The 27,612-nt window shown below is 45.4% G+C and overlaps 1 protein-coding gene across 4 annotated transcripts in view; it reads left to right on the forward strand.

Moving 5' to 3' along the window:
• Window positions 1-27,612, forward strand: part of LOC135901050 (acyl-CoA Delta-9 desaturase-like) — a 204,038-nt gene that overhangs the window by 46,153 nt on the left and 130,273 nt on the right. Inside the window, exon 1 of one of the 4 annotated variants that reach the window (XM_065430695.1) lies at window positions 2,665-2,803. The exons of the other annotated variants lie outside the window; for them this stretch is intronic. The gene's annotated coding sequence lies outside the window, so the exon portion shown is untranslated. Of the gene's footprint in view, window positions 1-2,664; window positions 2,804-27,612 lie in introns of those variants that run through there. 4 annotated transcript variants of the gene reach the window in all.

Below are 27,612 nucleotides of genomic sequence, written 5' to 3' on the forward strand. Positions count from 1 at the left end.
TCCCGCGCTATTCCATACGCGCGCGTCGTCTGCTCCACGAACCACCGATGCCGATCAAAACGCTTCCGGCGTTCGCCAGCGCATGTGCACTCGGTGCATGCAAATGGCTGATTGCTCCGCCGGAACGACACCTCTCAACCGCAATATAGTCTGAAACACTTCGAACAGCGGTGGCAGCGGATGCTGCTCAGTGAAACGCTGGCGGACCAACTCAGTGCTGTCCAGAGGGCCCGTGTGGCGGCAGAGGGGCTCGGCCTCTCTGTACCGACATCAGAGCGGCCCGCATCAGTCCCAGGTTGATCCCTCAGGACCTAAATAAGGTTCTTCATACCATACCATAGTTCGCAGTATACCTAACCACACCAGGTTCCACAAGGAAGCTGACTCGAAGCCCAATACGCTGCCCGTTTTCCGAACCACGACGACCCATTCGGTTCACCATTCCCTTCCCAACTCTTTATCACGGAGGAACTTTAGGATGAGCCGAAGCACCTCCCTCCTAAATATCTAATGTCCTCACAAGAAGAAAATGTCGCTTGCATTTGAGTGTGGTGTCACCTTGCACTTGAGCCACCCTATTAATTTCTTGCGTTCTGCTTCAAATTCAGGACACTTTAGTACCTAATGTTCAATGTCACCAAGCGCTTGAAAATGCACACACGACGATAATGGGCCAAGTCCTTTATTGCTCCGCCAAGATGGAGTTTGCGCGGACCCGGCGTGGAAGCGATAAAGGAGAGCGGCATCAGTTCTGTTAAGTCCTCTAATCACACAAAGTTGATGTGGAGGAGACCACAATGGACGGAAGTAGCTTAAGATGGCCTTCTTCATGTCTCCTTTTGGGTCTTGGGGAGCCTTATTGCTTGGTTTGAATTGCAGCGATTCGTGCGCCAGACTGTCAGCGGCCTCGTTGCCTGCTACGCCGATATGGTAAGGGGGTCACGATGTCAAATCCAACTTTCTGCAAATATTTAACATCATATAATGCACGCTTAATGCAGTTGTCAAGAGTAAACCCACGTAGTAACAGTCGCAACGTAGTTTTGCTGTCTGCAAAGAGAACTACATTCTGAGGCGACACTTTCACATGCCGTAGGAGGCACGACGCGATCAAGTATGGCAGCCCATGTGGCATTGAGGGTCAGTATCACGTACGCCGCTGCGCTGGCTCCATTATCTTTGTTAGCAAAGGTGTCGGTGTATAACTGCAGATGTATGTCATACATCCTGCCGAGGTGTTCTACCACTGAAGATTTTGAATCTGCTAAAGGTGTAGGTCGCTAGGTGCGAATATACGGAATGGTAAGTTGACAATACTTTGATTTGGGCAAGTTGGTTGATATTTATTTATTTATTTATTTATTTATTTATTTATTTATTTATTTATTGTACCCTCAAGGCATACAAGCATTATAGAGGGGAGGGGTCAATCGCTCAACATAAATACAGTCATTTGCACATACACAATTGAAAATTTAAAAAATGGGAACTAATGTAATTTCTGATAACAACCGAAATTCAAACACTGTTATGCAAGGCTTGTACAATAATTACGGCAAGAAAATACTATTGCAGCCGATTAAGACACTAAAAGATGAAGTTTCCTACCGACATAAAGAATGTTTACAGAAAAAAAAATGATGGAATGCGTTATATTGCGCTGGCAAGAGTTTCACGAAAATGGTCACAGTTGGAAACGCTAGCTAATGAGGCGGGAAGATGGTTCCAGTCAAGGCTGGTTTTGGGCAGGAAAGAGTGCGGGTGTGTTACAGTGTTTTGGTGAGGGACATAGATTTTGTGGTGGTGATCAAGTCGAGATGAAACAAAATTGGGCGGTTTAATCAGTCGGGTCCTAAGAACATGGTTGGCATGATAGATCTTATGAAACAAAACAAGTCGAGATAGTTCCGCTTTCGCGCTACTGTCGGCTCTGTCTTGGCTTTGTTTCTGGCCGCGCGTTTGCGTTTTGTGCAGAAAAGCCGTAGCGCCGTCTGCGGGAGGCGTTTTACTCACCGACGGCGCAACGTCACTATGAGACCATGACGTCAATACTCCTCGATCGGAGGGCGGGTGATTTGAACTGCGCTAGAGGTACGCGGACGCTTCAGAACGCATTTTCTCTTAAAATAAGTATCTTCTTCCGACGAAACAAGCATTTCGAGGCTTCTGGGATTGTATTTCAACAGTTCACGTTGACTTAATATTAACCTTTAGTGTCCCTTTAAGCTCAGCGATTGCCTGCGCCATGCTAGTTTGATTGGCTTCTGTGCGTATACATCGTTCATTAGTTTCTTTCACCATGCGATGTATCTCATCCATAGCAGGGCCTGGATTTTGTTCAACGTCAGCGCAAATTGCTATGAATAATGCACAAAAAGGTTCAAGCAAGGCTTCTGGGCATGGAATCACAATTGCCAAAGGGTTATCTGATTTGTAACATTTTCTGGGGAGTACGAAAAAGTGACCAACCTGCACAACGAACAAGAAGAAACGTGAGCGCCGCATCTTGATTGTGCTTCCATACCCACTGAAGGGACGGGCCAGGAAGCTGGCTTTTAACTGCTCCGCTGTGAAGTCTGACGATGTCACTGCAGCTGCCCTGTGCTGCCCAAGGAAGCAGTATACGGAGCGCCACTGCCGGCAGTAGTGCATCCGTTGATAGCCGTAGGTGTCAGCTGCGCTCCACCGTTGCAGTCTTGGGGCGCATGCGCAGTTGTGACACTGGCGCTGAAGAAGGGCGTACCATGCATCCCACCGCAGTCCAGGAACATGCCGATACACTGCACAACCAACAAGAAGAAACGTGAGTCCCGCATATTGATCTCCCTTCAGTGCACATTCATTTAATAATCGATCTCTTCCCCCTCCACTAGCCCCGCTTTCCCATGAGTTAACAATTTATTTCTGTCCTTTTTGCCAGCCGAATAATTCAGGTGCCCGCAAAGCAGCAGGCCCAGTTACAGCATGAGCGAACACAACTCTTTTTACTCCCGCTATACTGCATTCTCCTGTTTAATAGATTATCTAATGAACAGTCGACCAAACAAGCATTCGAAAAGTTCTTGCTGTTTTTGTTTTCTTTAAGTCACCGTAAAAAGAAAACGGGGCCATATTTATTAAAAGATCTAAATTTCACATTAAATTCATTGATTTCAATGAATTGGCCCTCAGTGCCTCATTTACTCCAATAGAGTCTTATCTTTGAAGAAAAATATGTCACTACAAAGAATGTATGTGCCTTTCCATGGTGCCAGCAGTTCACTATGTCACTCGAAAGGGGCGCAGACTATAGCGTTACGTAACCAATGCCCATTCAAGCCTGAACTTGTAGCACTCCAAAGTCACATGTCCTGAGCCCTCTCTTGCTGCATGCCACATGCGGAAAGCCAGTATATCACAATGCTTGAGATGTAGCGCCCATTAGTTATTCCAGACTTTTTTTTTTGCACCCGCATGAGCTTGAGATCAGGCTGTGCAAAAGAGCCATCGATATGCGTGCACGTTATCTTGCAATGGCGTAAGAGACCACCAAACCAAACTTGAGGCAGTCAAAGAGCGTTTGGAGGCAGACATGTGCTGACTACAAAGTTTCACTTCAGGAAGTTAACTTTCACTGGTCATGCAATCGCCTGAAAGTAACGCAGGGTTCCAACGGAGCATGTTCATTTTCTGTGATGGAGCAAGACATCTGCAAAGTTAGATGATCGGATGTATCCAGACTCTCGGTATGTCTTATGTAGTCAGATATGGAAAATTTTCAAAAGTTTCACCAGTTAGCTGAAAAGATTCTTAGAAGTGAAGACATTAAAGAGCTAGTAAATATGCAGGCATTTACTAATATCCGTGCCTTACTATTAGCTCGGCGTGGGTCATTTAGTTAGTGCTGTTGACAAGTTTCAGTAGGTTGTGAGTCTTAGGAACGAGCACTTTACGTTACTTCGCTTACTTTATAGATATTACTTTAGATATTACTTTTTGTGGCAAGTAACCTCGCAGTTGAACCCGTGAACCTGTTAACCTGGAAGGTTAACAGGTTACAGGACCCTGTTAGTCCATTGCAGACCTTTTCTTCCTTTTCTTTGAAGAGTTTGGTGTCGCAGTAAACACGGCGGCACAAGGTAAATATAACTAAAGCTTTGCAAGATATTCAAAAATAAATGATGAAGTAACTTTTATCTCGTGTTCTTGTAGTGTCCGAATGTTTCTTTGAGGAATAAAAATAAAAATCACAAAATACCGCACATTATACGACTGTGTGACCTGGATTTTCCCCTGCCATATTCGCTTGTCGTGCTAAATTTAGAAGTGACATTTTAAAAACAGGTCTATGCGTTCTCTTGGTTTTATTCACCCGTTTTCTCTTAGTTTTCCTCGCTATGACCAACCGCGAGAGATCTACCAGAAACAAGCGCTGACGCTTCACGTTCGTAGGGAAGCACCACGCACTTTTCGATTAATGGTAAGCTACACCACTGAAAAACCTTAAAAGGCGGGACAATTTCATCTAAGCCGGAAGTGATCACAGCGGAGATAAATAACCACAGCGCGAAGCGTTTTTTCGTCGCAGGTTCTAAAATTGGCTGCACAACGCTGCGCCGCGGTGTGGCAAGGCGCCAGCGAATGCAGTAAGGGGATATCAATTCTTTCGCAATCACAAATTCCCCCCCCCCCTTTCCCAACCTCCACTATCAGGTGGTAGTGTAGCCGATATCCATGACACTTATTTCATCACCGCTTCCGAACGCCAACATCTGGCGTCACACCATCCTTTCCACAGGGTCTGGTTGCCGCGGCTTGCTCTCCGTTTCCCGCCTGATTTTCCTGTTTTTTCCTCGGCGCGCGACGCCCATCCGATGACATGAATGACTTGGCAAGTGTAGCCATCCCCGTTACACCTCCACGCATGTACTCGTGTCCACAACCTCGCACACCTCATGGCGACGCGCACCATACTAATGCCGCATCCAAGAGCTCCGGATGGTGCAGCGGAGGAAATGCGCCAACCGAATATAGCGTTTCGGCTGTTGCCAGCTCCGTTCTCATCTGGACCAAGCAGGCACCCCGAAGGTCGTCTTCGACCTCTCCCTTCTCTTCCACGTGTGGCACTTTTCAAGGCAGGCTGCGCGCAAGGTGATAAGGGCGTGCATCCGCTCAGGTGCCAAAAAGGAACTATATAGGTGCGCTCTCTCGGCCGTCTGTGTCGTATGCGGCTGCGTGATCTTGATAAATTTACTCATCATTCACCTTCGCAGGGTAACGAGGGAATCGTCCTTCCGAGAACGCTCCTCGCTGCTGTGCCATGAGTTCCGAGCACCCCGCTTCTTGGGGCCACACTCACCTGTGGGATAAGGTGAACGCCCGTGGCTGTCAGATTGCTTCGCTATAGAAGCAGTCATGCGAATATTGCCTAAGGTCAGAATAATACAACGATTATACCACAACACATTTGAACTATTGTATTGGGAATCTGAACGGCATTCAGATTCAGATTCCCAATACAATAGTTCAAATGTGTTGTAGTATAATCGTTGTATTATTCTGATCTTAGGCAATGTTCGCATGACTGCTTCTATAGCGAAGCAATCTGAGAGTCACGGGCGTTCACCTTGTCACACAGGTGAGTGTGGCCCCAAGAAGCGGGGTGCTCGGAACTCATGGCACCGCAGCGAGGAGCGTTTGGCATCTCGGAAGAACGATTCCCTTACGCTTGTTGATTAACTTAGAACTGGCAGAACTTTCTAAGTTAACCAACAAGCGTAAGACAGCTGACACAGGGAACTATTATATGGATAGAATTCAACATGCGCTCAGGAATGGAGGAAACCTAAAAGCAGTGAAGAAGAAACTAGGAATAGGCAAGAATCAGATGTATGCGTTAAGAGACAAAGCCGGCAATATCGTTACTAATATGGATGAGATAGTCCAAGTAGCTGAGGAATTCTATAGAGATGTATACAGTACCAGTAGCACCCACGACGATAATGTGAGAGAGAATAGTCTAGAGGAATTTGAAATCCCACAAGTCCACACAAATCTACACAAATCCCACAAAGAAATCAACAAAATCCCAATAAAGAAAGGCGTCAAACAGGGAGATACGATCTCTCCAATGCTATTCACAGCGTGTTTACTGGAGGCATTCAAAGACCTGGAGTGGGAAGAATTGGGGATAAAAGTTGGAGAATACCTCAGCAACTTGCGATTCGCTGATGATATTTCCTTGCTTAGTAACTCAGGAGACCAATTGCAATGCATGCTCACTGACCTGGAGAGGCAAAGCAGAAGGGTGGGTCTGAAAATTAATCTGCAGAAAACTAAAGTAATGTTTAACAGTCTCGGAAGAGAACAGCAGTTTATGATAGGTAGCGAGGCACTGGAAGTGGTAAGGGAATACATCTACTTAGGGCAGGTAGTGATCACGGATCCGGATCATGAGACTGAAATAACCAGAAGAATAAGAATGGGCTGGGGTGCGTTTGGCAAGCATTCTCAAATCATGAACAGCAGGTTGCCACTTTCCCTCAAGAGAAAAGTGTAAAACAGCTGTGTCTTACCAGTACTCACGTATGGAGCAGAAACATGGAGGCTTACGAAAAGGGTTCTGCTTAAATTGAGGACGACGCAACGAGCTATGGAAAGAAGAATGATGGGTATAACGTTGAGGGATAAGAAAAGAGCAGATTGGGTGAGGGAACAAACACGTGGTAATGACGTTTTAGTTGAAATCAAGAAAAAGAAATGGGGGCATAGGCAGGACATGCAATGAGGAGGGAAGATAACCTATGGTCATTAAGTGTTACGGACTGGATTCCAAGGGAAGGGAAGCGTAGCAGGGGGCGTCAGAAAGTTAGGTGGGCGGATAACATTAAGTTTGCAGGGACAACATGGCTATAATTAGTACATGACCGGGGTAGTTGGAGAAGTATGGGAGAGGCCTTTGCCCTGCAGTGGGCGTAACCAGGATGATGATGATGATGATTATGATGATGATGATGATTGGGAATCTTGGGCTGACTTGACAAAGCTTTTCGTTCGTAAGGGCTCATTGCCAGCGGTCGACGCACCATCGCTTATAATATGCCCAACATCAGGATTGGCTGGAATATGCTCCTGCGTACAATTAAACTATAAGAGCTTTTTGTGAATAAAGGCCCTCATGGCCTTAGGCCTAATTTCTTCAACCAGCGCTCGGCAACGTGCGTAATAAGCAGGCTGTGATACTCGGTGCCGGGTATGATAATTAAGTAACAGCCTAATAAAACGAAAAAACAGACTTCAACAACTCCTTTGACTTTGAACTCAATTCTGCGACAGCCGCATGCTTCCATAGCTGCCACCGCCATCTTCTCAACAACTTCCCTTCGATATATGACGTTGTCCTCGTCAGTTACGGTATTACCTTTTGTGGCCTTCCAACATGCATGTATAGAGGCCATTACTCTCAAAGCAGCGACAGCGCTTTTTATACAAATTTTCTTGATGCGATGGAAAATACTAGGCAGTTGGGCGATAAAACATACATCAATAACATCTTTGAGACTTGAGCTGAAGAGTTAAAATAATATACTGAAACCCTGCTGATTGAGAGGGAAGGGAATAAACTGTGTTGTGGTCCTGAGTTTGGAGGGTGGGGCCCTTACGCTTTAAAGGCCGCGGTGATTTCGTGGTTCCATCGGATCAGCGCTTGCTCAACCTGCGGGTTTCTGTTCTGCAACACGGGCGACCCTGCTCGGCTGCTATGACCTGCAGGCCCAAAGGGCCTTGGTCGAGTGCGCCCGGGCAGCGGCCGACGCCACTGGGGTCCCGTACTAGGGATTCCACCCAGTATTTTAAGGGCCGGGCCCTTAAGGACCGGCCCATGTGCGTGCCTCCGTGTGCTTCTCGTCTGAGAGCAATAAAAGTTTTTCACCACCACCACCACCTCCAGCTATTCGAGGCTGGGATGGGGTTGATGTAGGTTCAGCCAGAGATTATTCAGCCTTCCTTTAAAAATTCCTGAGGCAATTTCTTTTTTTTTCATTTTCTATAGCAAACATTGAAAAAGGGCTTCGAAATTAACCCTGTCAATATCAGAAAAATTGACCGTAACCAAAGACAAAACTTTGCTGTACGACCTTTTTTTGTTCTTGTTTGCTTATGTAGTGTCTAGTGGGCAATAATGACTGATATAAACGCCGAAACACCGTGAGCAACGAAGAGGCTCTTCCAGAAACAGATAATTTACATGCGAGGGATATACAAAGACTTAGCGATACCCTTGATTGGTTTCTCGCTTTTATTTTGTGTTAAAATTTTCTTATTTATGGAATCATTCTATGTTTATGTGTTTCGTGTTTGCTTTTTCCTGGAACAAAGCAAAAAGACACCTGCGCGAAAGTGTAATAGCTGGTAGAATCAACTACGTTCTCTGCAGGGACAAAGCTCAAATCCTAATGGCGGGAGCTTCGTATTGCTCTCTAAAGTGAAGCTTTATTTGCCTGTACTATTTCTGGTCTTGTGTCCTTCGGTGCTATCGTCTTGAGCAAGGCACAGCAAACCGGCTTGCACTGCACGGAATTGACGACAAAGTAGTGCCAATGAGAGCACTTGTGTTCTGCATGCGTAATAAAACGTTAATGCACGACACAAAACCAGTGAATGTAATGACCGCTAATAGGTCCTTAAAAACACATATCCTCTTAACGAAATAGCGAATTATGTTTATCAACTTCCTTGAATTTCTTAAATTTCCTCTACTTGGGTTACAAATTCCTGGCACATTGGGCATTTTCTCCTGGGTATGTGCCCATGCATACTTGGCCAATTGTTCGTAATGATTACGTGTCCAGGCTTGCAGAACCGTTACAGACACCTAGACAAGTGTAGTACTTACCTGTACGTGTACCTGTTCTCAGGCTCCCCACCATTCTTCCCTCGACAAACATCACACATTGTCTTCGTCCTCGTTACATTGCTGCGTATTATTATTATTATTATTATTATTATTATTATTATTATTATTATTATTATTATTATTATTATTATTATTATTATTATTATTATTGCTTGTGAGCGTGTAGTGCATAAACATAAAGAGTGCATGGAAATAAAGTCTTAGCCTGCGGGGCATAATTTTTGCAGGATATTACAGGTTCCGTAGAATCAAAATTCATTCAAGGAAACGCATGGCATTTCCTTGTATGACATTTAATTAGACGCTTCACGAAAGTTTCGCGTCGCATAAGTATACGTGTTGCATTAGCAATTTTCCGCCCTTCTCTGGCAAGGCTGAGGATGACGAGGTGGCCTGGTGACGATCACGCGATAATGATGACAATGACGGCCGTCGTCGACTGCGTAATAACGGAAAGACCGGAAAGACGGACGCAGTAAGCCAACTTTCGAGCTTCTAGGTGCTATCGAAGGGAAAAGAAAATAATTTCAGAAACGCACCTCACCCTGTAGTTGAAGGTGAGGCTAATAAACCGAGTTGCGTTACAATGCCCCAGGCAGCGCATGTACCAGCCTTGTGCGTCTTGTTGACTTCGTAAAGTAATACGCTGTAAACTAATTCAGATTAACAGCTAGGCTGTTTGGTTCTGTATAGAAAAAGCACGGATGGCACGGATGGCCGAAGGCAAAATCGTAGCACGAACGATTCTGCAATGTTTAGTCTCAACCCAAGGTTATCGATAAAAGCTAGAAGACTTGGCTACGGGAATGGTGGATCGCATGCATTACTAGCGCTAAATTAATGGACGAAGAAACGCGAGTAAATGAGACGCACGCTGGATATCACCTGATTTTACTCGAAATGGTTCACCATAAGCGTGAGAAGGCTCAAACACTCGGCAAAACATTCGCAAAAACACTCAATGTAGAACACGTACTTCATTCATCAATATTCATCAAGCAAATGCGCCACTCCCAGTGTCTGACTCACATAATCGAATTCCTTTTCACGGAATGCGATATAAGTGCTGCTACCACAGTTACTGCCTTCTTTTTTTTTGGGGGGGGGGCGGTACTAGTACCAATAATCTACTTTTTTCTTACATTTTTCTTGCGCCCAAGTGCTGTCAAACTTCAGCGTACAGTCAGTCGCGTAGCAGCAGGGAGGGCGGGGGGGGGGGGGGGGGGTGCGGGGGGCCGTGGGCCCCGGGTGCAAGGGGCCAGTGAGGCTGGGGTGGTGTCATATACGTCTCAAGACACCCCTCTTTCCGCCGGCTACATCAGGCGAGGGGGGTGACAGAAGACCTATGGGCCCCGGGTGCCAGACGACCTAGCTACGCCACTGCGTACAGTACATCTGACACGGTGCCCCCTCAGTCTTCCAATACACAGTTTTAGTACTGGGCCATGGCGATACGTACTCAGCACGCAAGCGCTCTGCGGAATGTAGCAGCGCGTTTCACGTCAGGGCTTTTAGTACTGCGAAATGCCTACGTACGTAAGCCGGCGAGCGTCGTTAGACGCCGGGCGCGTCGGAGCGAGTTGGCCGCCTCCGCCAATTCGTCGAAGCATCGGTCGAACTATAGACGCTGTTGTTCTCGCCTGCGTGACATAACGTGTGCGCGCGTTCCCGCTACGTCGAACTATGTTTAGGCCTTTAAAAGTTGCTACATTTAATACGGATGCAATAAACGAATCATATCGAGAAAAATAAAACTGAGTATTCACTTTCCGAGGCTGGCGCGGTCATTTGCGCCGAACTGCGCCAACAGGAGGTCGAACTTTTCGCACAAACAGCGCACACTGAACACTTCCTCAAAGACAAAGTTCATATTTTTTTGCTATGGATTCCCACCGTGCAGTATCCGGGAATAGGTTCTGCGCGTTCACTTCAAGCAGCAAAGCCAAATCGTAGGCCATTGAAACGTACAGCCTTCCGCTGGTCGCCTTCGACGCCACCATCTTGCGAAACTCTTTTGTCTCGCGCACTCCCGAACAAGCGACAACCGCGAGTGCAGCACGCCAGCCTCCTCACGTACGCACGCAACAATCGGATGCGTGCGCACGCAGCGGGCACATACGCATCACGCACCGTTCGTGTAGCGTTCTGCCCATGCGCACTTTGCAGAACGTAGTGATCTTACGTATGCGCAACGCCGTTGCGTACGCAACGTACGCAGTACAAAAACTCCCTATTAATTATCCTCCCCATCTGTCCAACGTAAAAGCGCAGGGAGAATTAAATGCTTAGAGCTGCAATGTTGCCATGTATATCCGCCTGTGGGCCGAACTGTAATAGGAGTGGAGGCCTTTTGTCAGGCTATGTAGCCTTTAGCCTCTGTTCCTGTTCCTATAAGCAGGCAGGACAAATGAACTTCAACCATAAGTTCTCCTAATATAATTCAATTCTATATTGATTTCAGTGTCAGTATTATAACTAAAACCATCCGCCGTGGTTGCTTAGTGGTTATGTTATTGAGCTATTAAGCACGAGGTCGCGGGATCGAATTCCGGTCGTCTCGGCGGCCACATTTCGATGGGGGCGAAATGCGAAAACACCCGTGTACTTAGATTTAGGTGCACGTTAACGAACCCCAGGAGGTTCAAATTTCCCAAGTCGCCCACTATACGGTGCTCCTCATAATCCGAAAGTGATTTTGGCACGCAAAACCCCATAATTTAGTTATTTTTATAACTAAAACCAACATCTAGAAAATAAAACTGGAAACGTTTGAAATAATATAGGCTACTGTAAACGTTGTTACCGGTACAAAAGATTGCACCTGTCAATAATAAGTGTCCTCCAGCCACTGGGACGAAATTGACGCCTTCATTTCATTGCAGGAAAGATGTATAAATAATGTACCCGGGTCTTGAGACATTCTTTTCAGAAAGGCAACAGTAGTTACTCCCCTTGTAACACCTCTGAAACCTTTTCAAGAAATCAATTAATATTCGCTCCATATGAAACCCCTAAATACGCTTGTAAGTAGTGAAGTAATATTCATTCCGGTTTGAAGACTTTGAAACTTCATCAAGAAATGAATCCAGGGTGAAGGCGGGAAATGGAAATTCAAGACGATGAGCAAAACGAGAACAAGGTGAAAGTCGGAGCCAACGTTTCGACAAGTGGACTTGTCGAAACGTTGGCTCCCGCTTTCTTCTTTTGTTCTCGTTTTGCTCAAGAAATTAAGTGATATTCAATCAAATTTGGACGCCTAAAAATCTCCTGCAAGAAATGAAGTAATATTTACTCCAATTTAATCGCTATAAGATGTCATATGAGAGATGAAATTAAGTAAAACTCTATATGAATATAGTATATTATACTCTCATTCGAGAATGTACTAGGCGAGAAGGCATTCACTCCCATCTAGAATTATTTCTGTTTAGTGTGATGTACATATAGAGCAAACCGTCTTTTTGTTCTGGTTAAGCTTCCCTGCCTTCGAATGCTCTTAAATAACATGCACACTCCGTCAGCACGAAGTGCAATGCAAGTGCTGGATGCTCTCAATTCAGTACTTGCAACTCTTGAGTAAGCATCATGGTTCACCAGCATAATTATATTCGAACTGAAGTCAGAACGGCCGGGGTTTAGCTTAAAAATATACTGCCACGTACTGCAACGTACTGCTGACGCCCACCGGATCCTTGGTCTTCACTGGTAACTTCAACGTGCATCACCAGCTATGAACCACCAAGATTGACGGCAGCCTAACGTATCGACGGAGCACTTGCTTTGACTTGACTGATTTCAAATCACTTCGCTGCGTGCACAGACAGTGTTCCCTCTATCTCGCTTTCTTTCTTTCTTTCTGTTCCCCCTTTCCCTTCCCCCAGTGTAGGGTAGCAAACCAGACGCTCGTCTGGTTGACCTCCCTGCCTTTCCTCTCTTTGCTCTCTCTCTCTCTCTCTTTGTTCTTTCATCTCTTCCTTTTTTTCTCTCTGTGTATGCTGTATCGAGGAGAGTCACACCGAAGGAGCTGAATAGTATTTTTCTGCGACCACAAACATCATGCGTAGCGTTGTTGGTAGATTCATAAATGCGTGACTTGGGGGCGAAAACAAGACATTTAAAATTTGAAAACGCCTTATAAATGACGCGAGAGAACTGGCTCCAACCAAGAAGTACAGCATACGACTTCAAAGGAACAGTTCTCGTAGCAACAGGGAAGGACGCTAAGCAGGCGAAATGAGTGGACCGGCTTAATGCTCGTAATGCTGTCCCCTTGTCGTCCATCATGACATGTATCCAAGCTTTGAGTACAACGCTTTATATAGAGCAACTGTTCTCGTTCAAATGGCGAGAACTGCTGTCGGTTTGAGAAGAGAAAAAAAAAAGAGCGAATAAAGGAGAAGAAAACTCATTGTGGAATTTTTCAGTGTTCGTTTTCTGAGGAGTATTCCACATTGATTTCTAATTTGCTCGCTGTCGGTCATCGGCCTCACGTATGGTTTTCTCGACAACGCTCAAGCACATAATTTTTTTTTTTATTTCACACACGGAATCATGTATGACTCGCGTGCGCGAAAAGCGCCGCCGCGCCGAACGATCTCCTTTCACCCCAGTGACTCTGACATTGCGACGACACTTGGCTCGCTTACCGGCCTTCGGTCGCACGCACTTTTCAAGGTGCGAGACACATCCGTCACCGTTTCCCACGGTTTTCGTCTGGATTCCTTCAATGTTTCTCTGCCGCCTGTAATGTGTACAAGTCTGGACGCAATACGCTTAGGTGAACTTGTTTTTCCCGTCGTGACCAAATCGCGGCGGGAGTCTGCGTCTACTCGGGGCCACAAAGCGCGTTAACAATGTGCCCGCATCTTTGTCGCCACCGAAGAACCGCCGACGAAACCTCGCAAGCTGGTCGGACGAAGTAAAACTTTCTGGCGCATTAGCGCTTGCTGAGCCCGTCTCGGCGATCTCTCCGCAAAGCAGCTTGACGCTTAAAAAGAATAGCTCGAGCGGCATTAGTAACTCACGCTCCTGATAGCAAAACAGCCACTCTTATCATGAGAGGAGGCATTGGTAAGCCCGATAACGAACTCGAATGTGAAAGACGGGTCGTTACCGCATGGATGTCGAATCACTCAATAAAGTGGGAGCACGCATTAGCGAATGCAACGCCCATGCTTAAGCGACACAGCACTGTTTCCTCATATCGGTGGAGATCAGGTAACAGGCGCAGTCGCATAGAAGGGTCAAAAAGCATAGTTAACGCGAAGTGAAGACGAGGACCAAGCTAGGCGCACGTAGACAAATCAAGCACTCGATCCTGACTATTTTATTTTGTAGTTTCGCATCAACTTTTATACATTTGTGTAAAAAAAAATAAAAGAAATCTTCATTCAGATAAAGTGGCACATTGTCTTATTGCCATGCAAACATATAGTCTTCTGACTCGCGCAATCCTGCATGCGGTTTCTGAGCGTTACATATGGAACTATTCCATGATTTCACGAGCGCTTTCATCTGTGTACACTTGCCTTCAATCTTAATCCTAAATAAGTGGAAGGAATGATTGACAAGCGCAATTTTCGCACTGCATGGCTGGGTGCACCCCATTACTGCTATTGTTCAAACATTATTTGTGTCACCATGTTCGTACGCATCTGCCAGTCGGATTCGTACAGCCATTTCTGCATGATATACAAACCGCTAGAAAATATTATGACGGAATACGTTTCGAATTTTTCGCTCCGCTTAACCTTAATGAAGTGAACTGCTTTTTTTTTTTGCTTGACAAATGTATAAAAATAGATGCGAGACATGAAGGTAAAATAGCTAGAAGGGAGCTTTTCTTCTATCTTACTTGTTTGTACCTTGGTACTATGGTGCTCATATCTGTACAATATGATTCATATAGCCTAACATAGAGTAATATCAAGTCAGGATCTGTCCGGTTGTTTATCAGTGAACGACTGTACACAGCCCAAATTAACCAGAAGACTCGCCACCATTGCAAGTTTCGATAACATTTCCAACGCCAGAATGGCCAAAATGCGGGAACATACTTTGCAATCCGTGGCTGCACACAGACGTACTAAGGTTTCCGCCCGAAATTAAAGAGAAAATTACGTGTGTAGCCTTGACCTTCTGCATTATAAATGAGCATTTCTCACAAAATTAGTTAAGATAAGCTTTTTTAAAATGCTTTTTGCAGTCTAAACAGATTTGGTGGTGCTCTTTAGTGTTTCTTTACGCGACGGAATAATTTACTTCCTGTTAATGTATATGTGTTACTTCCCTTTCCTGTTAATTGTATATATGGGTTCAAAACAACAACTAATAATAATAATAATAATAATAATAATAATAATAATAATAATAATAATAATAATAATCACTTTGCTGACCTATGGAAGCCAGGGCACCACAGCCAATGAGTTACTGCGGCGTGTCCCATGCACCTAGCTGTGTCCTGGGTCGGTATTGGGGGAATATTAACCGAAATCTCAATGTATTTGAACTGGTGCGTGATCTCATTTTTTTTTGTGTGTGTGAATGAGCATGACTTCAGCACTTACTGTGGTTTCAAACACACAGTTTTGATATTTTTAACTCAAATACAACTTAATGAAGTGGCGAGATAATTTGGACACTATGCTCGTATATCCCAATTGAGCATAGTACCTTTTTTTTTCGCGAGGAAATAGTGTTCTTTACTTCAAGCAACCCAGCTTCAGTCGCTGACTTGCGCTACATATTTTCCACGAGACAGTCTTACGTAATTTGTCCGAAGTAAAAAAAGAAATGCCAGGAGGCATATAGTATTATGATACAAGAATTTCGAAAGGGAAAGCTGCGTAGTGCGACGGGCATGCCGAAGGAGAAAGAATGAGGAAAATAAAAAAAAGTGCACTGAACTGTAATTTACGCTCTTCTATAAAGACACTGCGCGATGAGCACCGTGAGAAAGGCTTTGTCGCAACGCATCAAATTTATTCATCGCCACGCAAGGGTTTTTCGCAAGCGCGGCGTCGTGTCACTGTTCTCCCGCTTCAGCGATGAGGTCGAAGCGGTTGGCGCGTAGCGCAGCAGCCGAGCTTCTGGGCAATGAAAAGGGAGAAGCGCAAACAACAGGCCACGGAGGAAATAAAGAGCACTGGCGGCCAATGAACGACGCGTTTTTCGCACATACTACTATTTTTCCCCCGGTCCATTGCGACTATCGGGTCAAGCGGCACACCTATAGCGTATTTCTTTCCCTCTTTTATTTTCACTTGCGAGCTTTCGCAGTCGCCACCTCCGAAAAATACATCGATGCGGTCACTATATCTCGAAGAAGAACAGCACGGAGAGGAAACACGAAGTGTAGGGGGCGAACTGTGTTGCATTGGCAACGAGTGATTTCGCTCGTTGTTACTGTTTCGGGTCAGTCCGAGAAATAGGTGACCGAAGTGTTTGGTATCCCAACATCATGAATGAATAATAACTGCGAATGGTCAACGAGTGCATATTTCACGTTTGCCATCAGCGTGGATTGAGACGCGAACGCGAGCAAAACGATAGAAACAACTGTTAGAGGTACACACAGTTATAAATCGAAGTCCGGCAGGCAATCAACCTTTAGCCATATAGCCTTTCTATAAGCGTGGCACAGGCACAGACGTACGTTTTGGAACTCAAATTAAGTCATGGTTACAAACTCACACGAACCTGAGAGCGCGTCAATATTCCACTCGTTTTCGAATTGTTCGCGCTTAAATGTATGTCGCAAGTAGAGGTGCGCGTAACTCCATGTTTTAGCCAGAAATGTGGACACTCTGCACATGTTGCATCCGCGCATTGTATCGTTTTACATCTTTTTGCAGCTCGTGATGGTGTCGTTGTGCGTGCATTTATTTCAATGAGGTACATATGCCGTAAAAATGCAATGCGTTGTACATATTCCTTACGAAGCAGTGAGTAGCCAGCCAATATCGGAGGGGCTACGACTCCCCGCATACCATGCCAACAACAAATAACGAATTCGTATGGCGAAAGGCAAAAATTGAAACATGAAATAAAAATAGTCCATGACAACATGTTTTGCAGCGAAGCTGTATATGGCTAGGCGATTCGTCCGTCCGTCCGTCCGTCCGTCCGTCCGTCTGTCACCTGTACGCCGAAAACTCCTCCAGCGCAACTACATGCGCATGAGCGAAAAAAAAAGGGAGAACCAAAGGCGCGTGATTGGGCTGCGCCAGTAGTGACGTCGTTGTTCTCCGTCGCAGCCGAGCGCGCCCGCAGCAATTTCTCTCCGGCTACGAAATTATTAGGTCACGTGTCATACGTACTCCTGGGGAGCAGGCAGCTTTCGATTAGCAGCGCCACGACCAGAACCGGAAACGAGCTCGTCTACGTCGGGCCGATGCTGCAGCCCGGGCACATGAACAGGCTCGTGCAGCCGAGCGCAAGCAGCAAATGAGTACCGAGGATCCGGCAGTCTACCAAGCCTTCTTGATTGACTTTGTTTTCCACCGAGGCGCAGGAACGCTTGCGTACAACAGGAATTACACAGCCCAATGAAGGAGCATGTTTGTCGCCTGAAAATATTAATTGAACCACTTGTCCCTTTCTTTTTTCTTCTCTTTGACTCGTTAGCGCCTTTACTTTCGCGCTAGAGTCATCATCATTATCCACTTTTATGCCGCCGCATTTTCAACGACGCTGCATCTAGTTGATCATGGTTGTTACCTCCAGTGAGGCAACGCAATGTACCGTTACATAAGAAGAGAGAACAATCGCTAAGGACTGGAGCCCCAGGAAAGAATTTCACGAGATTGCCTAGATTGCAAGGGAGGCTGGACTTGAGCTTACAAAGCTGCTTAAAGGCTTCTGAGACACAGCATAACCACAACATTTATACCATTAAATCTCTGACTATCTAAAGGAGCACATATTTCGGCATAGGCTCTAAATAACGCTTGATTTACTTCGATATTCGTCACGCTGTCAAGTTAGGAAAAAAAATGTCGCCTTCGGCCCTTGCCCATTAGCACAGAGTATTGTTTTGTTTTTATTTTCTTCGTTAGCCTTAAGCTGATACGTAGAAGCGTGGATGGTGATGATCAGCTTTGGGCAATATGTTCCTGCGGTCGTGGTGACCACAACTCTTCAACGAATAGCTTGGAAACAACACGTTCCACTTGACAATACTCACTGTTAAATGGGTGACGAATTTATTACAGGGCACGTACATGGCTCTCTATATACGGACGAGTGTAATTAGCTCCACACGTTTCATCAGCCTTGTGGCCACTTCTAGATATTCAATCCCGAGATCACCATCCCCAATGCCACCACATTAATAAAATGAAGTGGGCCATTTTGGATGGCCGTCAGCGAAACCATGTTTGACGGCACACAGATTTCCATCTCCCGGAACAATAGAACTGCCTACACAAATGAGCGATATTCAATAATTAGCAATATTGAGGCAATATTGAGGCAATTACGCCCATTCAGCGTGAGGTATATACTGGTGCTCGCGAGCGTCCAGTAAATGCCGTATCCAACTGTATGTAGCTCTTTGGCTCAAGCGATGCGCGAGCAGATTTCTGCGTGCACGCAAAGATGACAAGATTGAATAGCGTCGCGTTGGCTAGGAAAGTAGTCGGACGGCCTTCGCGTGGAGGGTCGCTGTGTGACCTGATTTCACTCGCGACTTGAAAGCGATTCCAATGAGTTCCTCCACATAGGCCACTGTGAGCGATTGTTGAGTCAGTGCTAGCTCCAGGGCCTAGACCACTGGCAGCGCTCCATATTGTGAGCTCATGCCGCAATAAGTCAAGGCCTCGATCTGCACTTAGACTAGATGTCTACATATGAGTGGCTTCCGCGTCCCCGAACATGAAACACGCAACAGTGATGGGCTAATTTATGTTCCCTACGGGCCCTCTCAATGTAAAGCGAAATCTTACCCGATGATTTTTGGTTGTGCGTTTAAAGCATGCCGCAGCACAGCCTCTGCAACGAGATATCGAACCTGCGATCTCACGTTGTGCGCATAGAGTGCCTGCGTCTACCTTGTTATGCGCGAGGGAAGACACATAGAGTGAGTTCACTTTGAATGCTTGGGGCATGATTCTTTCAAGAACACTAGGATTAAAGCACCGAAAAATGTATACTTTTATTAATCGCGACCACACGTCTTCGGCAAAGCACTCATACTAATTGAAATGTCACTTCGATTGCCCAATTGTCGTGTACGCCATAATACCCACAAAAGAAAAGTAAATGAATAATAATAGTAACTGATGAACAATTATAGGATGGTTGCTGAGATAGGCTCCTTATTCTCCTTTCGCGGAGCCGCTTCGCTTGTATAGCAGTTTCGTATCACAGCAGTTTCGTATCTAAAATGCTGTAGGAATTAAAACTTGCAGGTACGCGGTCGCCGTGTTACCACTTTTTGTATTACTGGCACAGTTATCAGGCAGACGGTGTGTCGCGACTTTTCACGCAGTGCCGGATCTTCCGACTCACTGGCGGCTCACTTATCCGGCTTGCGCCACAATACCGGCGCCAAGCGTCATTTATGTTGTTGTATATCGAGAGAGAGAGAGGAGATGGGAAAGGCAGGGAGGTTAACCAGAGAAAAAGATCCAGTTTGTTACCCTACGCTGGGGAGAGAGGGGAGGGGGAGGTAAAGTGGTAAGGAAGTAGAGATAAAGAAAGAAAGGAGCATAGACACAGAATCACAATCGGTCACTGTCACCGAATACTATCATCGCACAGCACAATGACACCTTGCAGCACTATCAACATCTGTTCAGGCTACAGCCACTTGTCCAATTCTGTCGCCCTCAAAAACCGCAGCAGTGCCCTCGTCGCCCTCTGCTGCGATGGCTTGTGATGGCGGTATTTTAAGATGAGTTCGTCTGTGAGAGGTTTTTGGTCAAAGCGCGCTATCGCGATTGCGAGTGATTGTCTCTGTAAATTATAGCGAGGACAGTCACAAAGAAGGTGTTGAAGAGTCTCGTCGTTACCACAGTCCTCACACAAGGCGTCGTCGGCCCATCCAATTCGGTAAGCAAAACACTTGGTGAAAGCCACCCCTACCCATATTCGACAAAGCAGGGTACCTTCGTGACGGCAAAGTCCAGCTGGAATACAAAGGCGTAGAGAGGAGTCAAGATTTCGGAGTCGGTAGTCGTGAAAACTTCCAGCGTTCCACAAGGAGAACGTGATGTCACGGCTGAGCATTCGAAGTTTTCTAGCGGCATCTGTCCTTGATAACGGTATCGGCTCCTTTTCGTCCCCTTGAAGAGCCGACCGAGCAGCGTTATCAGCGTGTTCGTTCGCTACGACTCCGCAGTGACTTGGAAGCCACTGAAATGTCACGTGGTGTCTTTTCTCAGTTAAGGTATGAATTAGTTCCCTAATCTCAAATACCAGTTGTTCGTGTGGTCCGCGCCGCAAGGCCGATAGCAAAGACTGCAGTGCTGCCTTCGAGTCACTGAATATTGACCATCTTCGAGGTTCTTCTTGGCTGACGAGACGAAGTGCAGCGCGAAGAGCTGCAAGTTCCGCAGCCATCGGTGTCGTTGGGTGACACGTCTTGAAACTGATGGTGGTGGCTTTCGCTGGGAAGATCACGGCTCCAGAGGAACACTGGAGAGTTGCCGATCCACCAGTATAAACATGTACGTGTTCGGCGTACCTCTCGTGCAAAAGGAGCAGAGTTAGTTGATTAAGGGCAGGTGATGACAGCTCAGATTTTTTCCTGATTCCTGGTACGGTGAGGTGCACTGCGGGTCGAGCCAAACACCATGGAGGAATCGATGGCTTAGTTGCGGGGGTGAAGCCTGATGGAAGGCAGGTATAATACTCCGAAATCGTAGTGCAAAACGATGCCTGCGGCCTTTCTGACGGTAGTGTTGCCAGATGGTGGGAACAGGCACGGGCAACGTGCCTAATGTGCACTCTCAAGACTTTTACCGCAATGTGTGTTTGTATAGGTTGGTCCCGGGTAATCACAATTGTCGCTGCTGTCGATGTGCATTTTGGCAAACCAAGACAGACCCTGAGAGCCCGAGCTTGAATATCCTGTAGAGCACGAATATTTGTCTGGCAGGTGTTGGTCAGTACGGGCAAACTGTATCTCAAGAAGCCCAGAAAAAGAGCCCTGTACAATTCCAAAATTGCATGCACTGACATTCCCCAAGTCTTTCCTCCCAAATACTTGAAAAGTTGGGAGATTGCTGTCAGACGCTGTTTCAAGTAGGTCCCGTGCGGGCTCCATGAGAGATCTCTATCAATGATTATGCCAAGAAATTGGTGAGTCTTCTCATAAGAAATTATCTGGCCATTTATTGAGATGGCGTAGGGTGTCATTGGTTTGCGAGTGAAAGCCATCAGGGCACATTTGTCTGACGAGATTTCAAGACCATGGTTGCGGAGTTATATAGCTGTTAGAGTAGCAGCTTTTTGAAGTCTTGCACGTATCTGAGGACGTGTCACACCTGAGGTCCATATACATATGTCGTCGGCGTACATTGATATCTCGATCGCTGCTGGCAGATGGTCAATGAGACCAATGAATGTGAGGTTGAATACGGTAGGGCTTAGTACATCGCCTTGAGGAACACCTCGGTACGTGTAGTGTCGTGCAGTTTTACCATCACCGGTAAAGACAAAGAACGATCTCATAAAAAGGTAATGAGAGATCCATTGCAAAACTCGACCACCTAGGCCAACCATCTCAAGAGCATCGAGGATAGCCTCGTGAGATACGTTATCGTATGCCCCCTTGACATCCAAGAACAAAGCTGCAGATAATCTTTTGCGTGACTTTTGAAGCTGAACGTACGTAGCGAGATCAACAACACTGTCTACTGCAGAGCGATCTCGACGAAAACCAGCCATGCAATTCGGTAGCATGTTGTAGTGTTCCAGGTACCACTCCAAGCGGGCAAGGATCATCTTTTCCATTATCTTTCCCACACAGCTGGCGAGCGCTATTGGGCGGTATGAGGTGAGTTCAAGTGGGGACTTGCCTTGCTTCAGGAGAGGGACCAAGCGGCTTATCTTCCATTCTTCGGGAACCATGCCATCCTGCCAAGATAAGTTGTAGAGATGTAACAGTTCTCTCCGTGCGCCATCACTCAGGTTGTTCAAGGCACGGTAGGATATTCCATCTGGTCCCGCGGATGAAGAACGCCTGCATAGAGCAAGAGCCGCTTCTAGTACCTCCATTATGAAAGGAAGATCCATGCGGCCGTCACGTGTAACAGGGATGCGACTGGGGGCGGGAAAGCCTGGACCGGTTGCTTGGCCAGCGATCCTTGCACAAAACTCTTCTGCAACATCAGCCTCTAGCCGCCCCTGGAAGAGCGCCAGCGCTTTGAATGGGAAGCGTTGTTCAGGGAGGGAATGTAGACCACGTATGGTTCTCCAGATGTTGGAAAGTGGCTTTCGGGGTTCTAGCGACTGGCAAAATCTTGCCCAACGTCGAGATGCCAATCTATCTATGCGACGTTGAAGTTTCTTTTGTAGTCGTCTGGCTGTCCTAAGGTCTTCGATGCATTTTGTACGCCGGTAACGCCGCTCCGCACCACGACGACGGCGTGCACGAAGTCGCTCCAACTCTCTATCCAATTCTGTGTGCTTCGACGAAACCGTGACCGTGATCGCAAAGTGAACATGGCTACATGCACATTGCTACCAGAGAGCGGATCAACCCAGCATCATCACTAATCAATCAGCACGGAAGAAAATAGGCTAGCAAAACGAAATGAAGATATTTGTTTTTCAATTAGGTAAGGAAAAAAAGAAAAAGAAAACGCTGAAAGGAAAGCAGGTTCACATATTCTCGTATACACAAGTGGTATAGACTGTGGTCACTTTATTGCGGGTGATGTGCTGCTATAGTGCACCGACATCACCACATGTTGGTGGTTTAGTGTGTGACTTTTGAAGTGTTGCGCCCCATGAAATGTCTAGACTAAGGTGTGCATAGACGACTGGGCTACAGCACTCGTCGCCGAGATCAAACATCCTTTGGTCTTATTTTCGAGCACCTGAGATGCATAACTTTGCTGTCTCGAACTGCACGCCTCCTCTTGTTTTTGTTTGTACACGGACAGCTCATTGAGACCCCACTATGATTCGAGGCGCATAACGAAGATTTTCTTTTTCTTGGCTTTCGCGCATTTTATTATTTGCATTTACGTGATCTGCTGTATACAGCGGAAAGTGTTCACGGCGTCGAATCCAAGCTGGCACGACTTATCTGTAATTTAAAAACAAAAAAGTGCGCCTAAGCATATTGCATCTGGTCACGCTTTCCTTCAGCCTTAAATCACTTCAAGGCTAACTGCTTTCGACTTATACTTTCCACTCTCAGATGAAATGAAACACGGAAGCTAGCTTCGCTAGTGCAAGAAAGGGGGTGGCTTCATGAAACTAGAAAAACCAGTCAGTACAGGAGTTGTTGTTGTTGACGTTCTTGCCTTGAAAACTATGGTACTTATACCCAATAAGAGGAGAATAGCAAGATGTGACGATAATCACAAAGGAACCCCGTTGAAGCCTAATGTAGCTAAATAAATAAAGAGCAGAAAATTAAAGTTGATACAACACGGGAGTATTAAGTTTTCGTCGTTGAAGAGCGGAATCCAGCATTTTTATTTCTTGCTTCCTGTTCCGGTTCATTTTACCGGCTGGCTGTCAGATGCATAATTCACTCGACTCAACGCATATGCGACCTTCCTCTTATTTGCACCAACACCAGGACAGTGCCGAGCGACAAAGAAAGCAGTAGGCAAACCTAGCGCGGGTAAACGAACCTTTCCTAGGTATATTAGTATAAGAATTAATCTTAAAATATGTATAAGGAAAAGACCAAGATGTTAATCATTTATGCCATCGACTGGTGCGAAAATTCAGTCCGTCCAGTTGTTCCTCGGCCAGGTGACGATGATCCTAACCTCTTATCGTGTTAGACAGTGGTGTTAAAAGATCAAGTACATACACGCGGAGCAGGATACATGTCGCACGCCCTGCTGTGTCTGTATTTGTGAGGCCCGTATCACACGGCCGCAACTCGGCATAATTTTCAGCTCCAGAGTTGTTCAGCGTAAGTGTCATTAGATGGATGTCGTAAAACAATGGCTATTGACACGTGACACAAGCTACAGGACACGCTACACAGAGAGTTAATTCGTCGAGCTGACTTCGTTTGGCTCAACTCCTTTGAAGCACTGTAATGTAAGCAAAAGTGCCGCACAAAACAAAGTTTCTGGTATTGTATCTTTGGAGTCAGATAATAATATGGTCACTCTCGTTCCTGAAGTCTACAGACCTCAGTGAGCAACTGCTAAAACTTTGATGTGTACCTTTGGCCGACGCGACAACCTCTGTGTTTTTTCTCTTTCCTTTCTCTTCATCCCTTAGCCACTTTCCCACTCCATAAGGTAGCAATCTGGACGTGCGTCTGGTTGCCTTCCCTATACCATTCTTTGTACTCTCTCTCTCTCTCTCTCTAGAGTATATGAGAGACAAAGAACACCTTGTGGGTTCTCAACTAGCAACAGCCCCTGTTTTATGGCAACTATTCCTCTGATGCAAACGCAAAACGAGGCAGCGTTGGTGATTGCCCTGTTTCTCTCTTTCTGTCTCATATGTCATCTCTTTATGTTCATTTAAAAATGAGATGTTGTTCGAAAGTCAATGATACAAGTTTCCAAAACTTCTAGAATCGACCAATCAAATTAATCGTACATTAATTCATCATCACCGTTTAATTAATGATCAATTAAGAGAGCAAAGTTAGTGACACGTTTCCAAGTACTAATAATCATTTCGAGTGGTTCTTGTCACCGCTTGTCACTGCTGTCTGTTCCGAATGACGCGCTCTTCTGTGTCGAACCACGCCATCAAAGTGAAAATCAATGAGGCGAAGCTTGCCAGTTTAAACTGGCGCTCAATAGGCGCTTCTTTGTTGGTATACTAATGCGTTTTCTGGTGCCCACAGCTTACTTCTGCGAGAAAACCATAAGGCAGCGTTGCCTATAAGTTAACCTATACTTTTTAGCTTTTTACCGTCCTCGGCACATTCGAAACCACCACTTAGCCATACTGCTGCCGTGATTGCACTTGAGTGAGCAGGGTGAAAGCGCTAAAGGTCTTGCGCGGGAAGGTTTACGAGATAAAGGGACACTAAACATCAGCACTAAATCAAACTCTTCCGACGTTCATTTTGAGGGAAAATGTTAATCGTCGTTAGAGAAAACGAAGAAGTTTCCCTTTCTTTTGCAAACCTGCCCCAAAATCGTGTAGCGCGGGTACGTCAACGCGACGTCATGGATTTCAAGTTATTGTTCGTATTTGGCCCGTTTTGGAGGGAGAAAATTTTGTCACCTTCTGGGTTAGGTTTTAGGACTTTAGAAGTGTCGTAGCCACTCGTCTTTGGCTTCTGCGTCCATTGTGCTTGCCAAACTCCCTCTCGCAGTAAGACTGTCAGTCGTATAACCAGCATAGACGGATTTAGTGATTAGCGCCTGCTACAATTAACAAAAAAATATTTTGAGGCTATTAAAAGAATATAAAAGAAAAGATGCCACCGAAGTATAACAGGCTTAAATTAATCAAAAATAAAATATTGGGGCTTGTGCCAAATTAAAAATTTTGTTTAAATAAAGTAAAAAAAATGAAGCGAAAATAATAAAATAGTAATCTACTCTCTAGCGCCACCCTAGCCACGAGAAATGGCGTGATCAGTGGGATTTATTTTTGGGATATAACTATACAAGGGTTCTATTATACATCCTGACGAACAAGGTTTCTGCCCAAGTTGGATGTGAGACGTCTTCACCTCCTTCTTGGCGTCTCTTGCGTTTTTCTAAGTCCTCTTCGGATAGCTCTTCGGCTTGGTCCTGGCTTGAACTCCTCCTGCCAACTTAAAGCAAAACGATTAGATTGCAATGTTTTTCTTTCTTTTTTATCAATCAACATATCATCTACCCTACGGACGCGATGTGATTACAAAGTATACATTCAACTATAATAGAGCTAATTTCACCCCATAAATGACGGCCTGAGAGCATTTTCCGAATCCTTTCTAAAAAGAAAAAAGACATTTCACTTGGGGCGCTATATGACAACTGGACTATGTACAAAAAAAAATTGTAACTAACTCGCACTCATATACCGCGCATTTCGCTGCGCGTTAACATATGAAAGACACGGTTCCACATGACACTTGTAACACTAAGGAACAAGAAGAAGCGCTTTTTTTTTATTTCAAAGCGTGCCGGCCCCGAAGCATCATGAAAAAAAGAAAAAAAAGACAGGTAGACAGTACTGTAACGCCATTCGTAATGCTAAAAATACATTCTATCCGCATGGTTTGCCTCCTCCTGTTAATAACAACCCCAAGAAGTTTCGGCAGCCGATTGCTCCTTTGAACACCCATGATGACAGCATTGCTAGACGACAGTGGGAACCCGCTCGCACCTGAGGACTGTTCAAGCATGCTGAATAAATAGTTTACTGCTGTTTTTACTAACATAGACCATTCCAATATGCCACAGCCTCCTGAGGTAAACTGCCAATACATGGCACTGATACCCATTAGATCTCAAGCAGTCTTATTATTAATTAACAAACTTACAATAGTGACTACTTCCCACTTTGACGGCATTAACAAGAAAATTCTGAAAAACACTGGCAGCATTTCCAGCGTCATGTTGTGCCCCATTTTCGAACAGTCCTTATCAACTGGTGAGATACGCCAGGTGATTGGAAGGTAGGAAAAACAATCCCTATATTTGAAAACGGGGATAAGCACTTTGTCACTAACTACAGACCCGTATACAAGTGTTATATGGAAAATGCTCGAACACATTATCGCCTAAAACATCACTCAGTTTCTAGAAAATAATGAATTCGTTTTTACAAAGCAGCGTGATTTCAGGAAAGGCCTTTCATGCGAGACACTGCTCATCGAGTTCACTGACGAACTATTTCAGAACATAGACGAAGGTTTACAGATTGACTACATATTCTTAGACTTTTCAAAAGCATTCGATCGCATCGCCCATAGCCGTCTAATATATAATTCATCATGTCTTCATCTAAATTCCTTGACAACATCGTGGATTCGAAATTTCCTATCATGTCGATAGCAGTTCGCAGTCGTGGGTAACCATTCATACGCGTTAAGCGACGTCACATCTGGAGTTCCGCAGGGAAGTACTGTAGGCCCTTTATTCTTTTCAATCTTCATCAACGACCTACCAGAAGGAATCACATCAAACATAAGATTATTTGCGGATGACTGTGTAGCTTATCCTAAAATTTGCTCGGACAATGACCACATCAACCTACGAAAGGACCTTGAGAGGTTCACAATTTGTTGCTTATTTTTCAAGATCACCTTTAACACGGTTAAATGTAAATTACTTATCTTCAGCTTTAACTACACCAACCCCCCCATCTAGCTATTCATTTAACAATAATTCTGTAAATGACACATCTTTGTACAAATATCAAGGTATCAATCTCACACAAGATTTATCTTGCATGGTTCAACCATATCGAAAAAATTGCCGCAAGGGCATCACTTACGCTTGGTTACTTATAACGAAATATTCAGGGTGCACCGTCAACTAGAAGAAGGCTAGCCTACCTAGCATTCGTTCGTCCTCAATTTGAATTTGCATCAACCATGTGGTCACCTCACCAAGCAT

This window comes from Dermacentor albipictus, chromosome 1 (assembly GCF_038994185.2).
Source record: "Dermacentor albipictus isolate Rhodes 1998 colony chromosome 1, USDA_Dalb.pri_finalv2, whole genome shotgun sequence".
Lineage (NCBI taxonomy): Eukaryota > Metazoa > Arthropoda > Arachnida > Ixodida > Ixodidae > Dermacentor > Dermacentor albipictus.